Source organism: Arachis duranensis, chromosome 9 (assembly GCF_000817695.3).
Source record: "Arachis duranensis cultivar V14167 chromosome 9, aradu.V14167.gnm2.J7QH, whole genome shotgun sequence".
NCBI lineage: Eukaryota > Viridiplantae > Streptophyta > Magnoliopsida > Fabales > Fabaceae > Arachis > Arachis duranensis.
This window is the reverse complement of record NC_029780.3, coordinates 56960211-56965048: the sequence shown is the minus strand read 5'-3', so window position 1 is coordinate 56965048 and position 4838 is coordinate 56960211. Positions and strand designations below refer to the sequence as shown.

The 4838-nt window shown below is 40.0% G+C and overlaps 1 non-coding gene across 1 annotated transcript; it reads left to right on the top strand.

The window, feature by feature from the left end:
* Nucleotides 1-3094: 3094 nt before the first annotated feature.
* On the top strand, nucleotides 3095-3202 carry LOC127742235 (small nucleolar RNA R71). The gene has a single exon (XR_008003423.1). It is a non-coding gene; the product is annotated as a small nucleolar RNA R71 (small nucleolar RNA).
* The last annotated feature ends 1636 nt before the right edge of the window (nucleotides 3203-4838 follow it).

Below are 4838 nucleotides of genomic sequence, written 5' to 3'. Positions count from 1 at the left end.
TCTTGAATCTCTCTTCCATTGGGCGCCCTCTTCACAAATGACTGTGAGGACTTAGTCCAACCTTTGATCAAAGTTGACCCTTCTAGTGTAAGGATGTTCATCTCCTTGCATCATGGGCAAGTTGAATGCCAACCTTACATTTTCTGGATTAAAATCCAAGTATTTCCCCCGAACCATAGTGAGTCAATTCTTTGGGTCCGGGTTCACACTTTAATCATGGTTCTTGGTGATCCATGCATTTGCATAGAACTCTTGAACCATTAAGATTCCGACTTGTTGAATGGGGTTGATAAGAACTTCCCAACCTCTTCTTCGGATCTCATGTCGGATCTCTGGATATTCACTCTTTTTGAGTTTGAAAGGGACCTCGGGGATCACCTTCTTCATGGCCACAACTTCATAGAAGTGGTCTTGATGCACCCTTGAGATGAATCTCTCCATCTCCCATGACTCGGAGGTGGAATTTTGCCTTCCCTTTCCTCTTTCTAGAGGTTTCTCCGGCCTTGGATGCCATAAATGGTTATGGAAAAACAAAAAGCAATGCTTTTACCACACCAAACTTAAAAGGTTTGCTCGTCCTCGGGCAAAAAAAGAAAGAAGAGAGTAGTAGAAGAAGAAATAGAGGAGATGGAGATGGCTTTAAGGTTCGGCCAAAGGGGAAGAAGTAGTGTTTAGGTTGTGTGAAAATGAATGAGTGAAGATGGGTTTATATAGGAGTGTAGAGGGGGTGTATGGTTCGGCTATGGGAGGTTGGGTTTGGGAGGGAAAGTGGGTTGAATTTGAATGGTGAGGTAGGTGGGGTTTTGTTAAGGATGGATGTGAGTGGTGAAGAGAAAGATGGGATTTGATAGGTGAAGGGTTTTGGGGAAGAGGTGTTGAGGTGATTGGTGAATGGGTGAAGAAGAAGAGAGAGAGTGGTGGGGTAGGTGGGGATCCTGTGGGTTCACAGATCCTGAGGTGTCAAGGAAAAGTCATCCCTGCACCAAGTGGCGAGCAAAAATGACCTTTGTGCCAATTCTGGCGTTAAACGCCGGGCTGGTGCCCATTTCTGGCGTTTAACACTAGCTTCTTGCCCTTTCCTGGCGTTTAACGCCAGTCTGGTGCCCATTTCTGGTGTTAAACGCCCAGAATGGTGCCAGACTGGGCGTTAAACGCCCATTTGCTGCCCTTACTGGCGTTTAAACGCCAGCAAGGTCTTCCTCCAGGGTGTGCTGTTTTTCTTTCTATTTTTCATTATGTTTTTACTTTTTCAATTGATTTTGTGACTTCCCATGATCATTAACCTACAGAAAGCATAAAATAACAAAAGAAAATAGATAAATATAATAAGATTGGGTTGCCTCCCAACAAGCGCTTCTTTAATGTCATTAGCTTGACAAAGGGCTCTCAAAGAGCCTTACAGATGCTCAGAGCAATGTTGGAACCTCCCAACACCAAACTTAGAGTTTGAATGTGGGGGTTCAACACCAAACTTAGAAGTTGGTTGTGGCCTCCCAACACCAAACTTAGAGTTTGACTGTGGGGGCTCTGTTTGACTCTGTTTTGAGAGAAGCTCTTCATGCTTCCTCTCCATAGTGACAAAGGGATATCCTTGAGCTTTAAACACAAAGGATTCTTCATTCACTTGAATGATCAATTCTCCTCTATCAACATCAATCACAGCCTTTGCTGTGGCTAGGAAGGATCTGCCAAGGATGATGGATTCATCCATGCACTTCCCAGTCTCTAGGACTACGAAATCAGCAGGGATGTAATGGCCTTCAACTTTTACCAGAACATCCTCTACAAGTCCATAAGCTTGTTTTCTTGAATTGTCTGCCATCTCTAGTGAGATTCTTGCAGCTTGTACCTCAAAGATCCCTAGCTTCTCCATTACAGAGAGAGGCATGAGGTTTACACTTGACCCTAAGTCACACAGAGCCTTCTTAAAGGTCATGGTGCCTATGCTACAAGGTATTGAAAACTTCCCAGGATCCTATCTCTTTTGAGGTAATCTCTGCCTAGACAAGTAATGCAGTTCTTTGGTGAGCAAAGGGGGTTCATCCTCCCAAGTCTCATTACCAAATAACTTCTCATTTAGCTTCATGATTGCTCCAAGGTATTTAGCAACTTGCTCTTCAGTGACATACTCATCCTCTTCAGAGGAAGAATACTCATCAGAGCTCATGAATGGCATAAGTAAATCCAATGGGATCTCTATGGTCTCAGTGTGAGCCTCAGATTCCCATGGTTCCTCATTGGGGAACTCATTGGAGGCCAGTGGACGTCCATTGAGGTCTTCCTCAGTGGCGTTCACTGCCTCTTCCTCCTCTCCTAGTTTGGCCATGTTGATCATGTTAATGGCCTTGCATTCTCCTTTCGGATTCACTTCTGTATTGCTTGGAAGAGTACTAGGAGGAAGTTCAGTAATTTTCTTGCTCAACTGACCCACTTGTGCCTCCAAATTCCTAATGGAGGACCTTGTTTCAGTCATGAAACTTTGAGTGGTTTTGATTAGATCAGAGACCATGGTTGCTAAGTCAGAGTGGCTCTGCTTAGAATTCTCTGTCTGTTGCTGAGAAGATGATGGAAAAGGCTTGCCATTGCTAAACCTATTTCTTCCACCAATATTATTCTTGAAACCTTGTTGAGGTCTCTGTTGATCCTTCCATGAGAGATTTGGATGATTTCTCCATGAAGAATTATAGGTGTTTCCATAAGGTTCTCCCATGTAATTCACCTCTTCCATTGAAGGGTTCTCAGGATCATAAGCTTCTTCTTCAAATGAAGCGTCCTTAGTACTGCCTGGTGCAGCTTGCACTCCAAACAGACTTTGAGAAATCAAATTGACTTGCTAAATCAATATTTTGTTCTGAGCCAATATGGCATTCAGAGTATCAATCTCAAGAACTCCTTTCTTCCGATTCGTCCCATTGTTCATAGGATTCCTTTCAGAAGTGTATATGAATTGGTTATTTGTAACCATTTCAATGAGCTCTTAAGCTTCTGTAGGCGTCTTCTTCAGGTGAAGAGATCCTCCAGCAGAACTATCCAATGACATCTTGGAAAGTTCAGACAGACCATCATAGAAAATACCTATGATGCTCCATTCAGAAAGCATGTCAGAAGGACACTTTCTGATCAATTGTTTGTATCTTTCCCAAGCTTCATAGAGGGATTCACCTTCCTTCTGTCTGAAGGTTTGGACTTCCACTCTAAGCTTACTCAATTTTTGAGGTAGGAAAAACTTTGCCAAGAAGGCATTGACTAGCTTTTCCCAAGAGTTCAGGCTTTCTTTAGGTTGTGAGTCCAACCATGTCCTAGCTCTGTCTCTTACAGTAAAAGGGAATAGCATAAGTCTGTAGACCTCAGGGTCAACCCCATTAGTCTTGTTGTTTGCTCCAATGGCAGGGATAGAGGTGCTTCTCCCATAGAAGTCGGGAGTAGGTGCAGTAAAGTCACCCAGCACCTTCCTTGCATTCTTGGCATTGTTGTTGTTTTCGGCTGCCATGTCTTCTTCTTTGAAGATTTCTGTTAGGTCCTCTACAGAGAATTGTGCATTAGCTTCTCTTAGCTTTCGCTTCAAGGTCCTTTCAGGTTCAGGATTAGCTTCAACAAGAATGCTTTTGTCTTTGCTCCTGCTCATATGAAAGAGAAGAAAACAAGAAAATATGGAATCCTCTATGTCACAGTATAGAAATTCCTTGAGGTGTCAGAGGAAAAGAAAAATGGAAGGAAGAGGTAGAAAATTCGAACTTATCAAGGAAGATGGAGTTCGAATTGTGCATTAAGGAATAGTGTTAGTCCATAAATAGAAGGATGTGAGAAAAGGGGAAGAAATTTTTGAAAAAAGATTTTAAAAACATTTTGAAAAAGATTAATTGATTTTTGAAAACTAAGAGTGAAAAAGAAATCAAGTGATTTTTGAAAAAGATTTTGAATTTAGAAATTAAAAAGATATGATTGAAAACTATTTTGAAAAAGATGTGATTAGGAAGATATGATTGAAAAATTATGGTTTTAAAAAGATGTGATTGAGAAGATATGATTTGAAAAACAAAAAAAGATTTGATTTTAAAAATTAATGACTTGGCTAACAAGAAAAGATATGATTCAGACATTAAACCTTTCTCAACAGAAAAGGCAACATACTTGAAATGTTGAATCAAATCATTAATTGATAGCAAGTATTTTTGAAAATGGAAAGAAATTGATTTTGAAAACATATAATTGAAAAGATATGATTTGAAAAAGATTTGATTTTGAAAAAAAAAATTTTGAAAACCTGAAAAAAATTTGAATTAAAAACAGAATCTTCCCTCTTGTGCCATCCTGGCGTTAAACGCCCAGAATGGTGCACATTTTGGCGTTTAACGCCCAAAACTCTACCCTTTTGGGCGTTAAATGCCCAGCCAGGCACCCTGGCTGGCGTTTAAACGCCAGTTTGTCTTCCTCACTGGGCATTTTGAACGCCCAACTTTTTCTGTGTAATTCCTCTGCTGTATGTTCTGAATCTTCAATTCTCTATTTTATTGACTTGAAAAGACACAAATTAAAAATATTTTTGGATTTTTAATAATGAGGAATAATCAAAATGCAACTAGAATCAAATAACAATGCATGCAAGACACCAAACTTAGAAGTTTGTATACTATTGACACTAACAAAATGATAATGCATATGAGAAACAACAAAACACTCAAGTCAAGAGAATTCAAAGATCAGAGCAAGGAAATCATCAAGAACATCTTGAAGATCACTTAAGACACATGAATGAATGCAAGAAGAATAGAAACATGCAATTGACACCAAACTTAACATGAAACACTAGACTCAAACAAGAAATATTTTTGGATTTT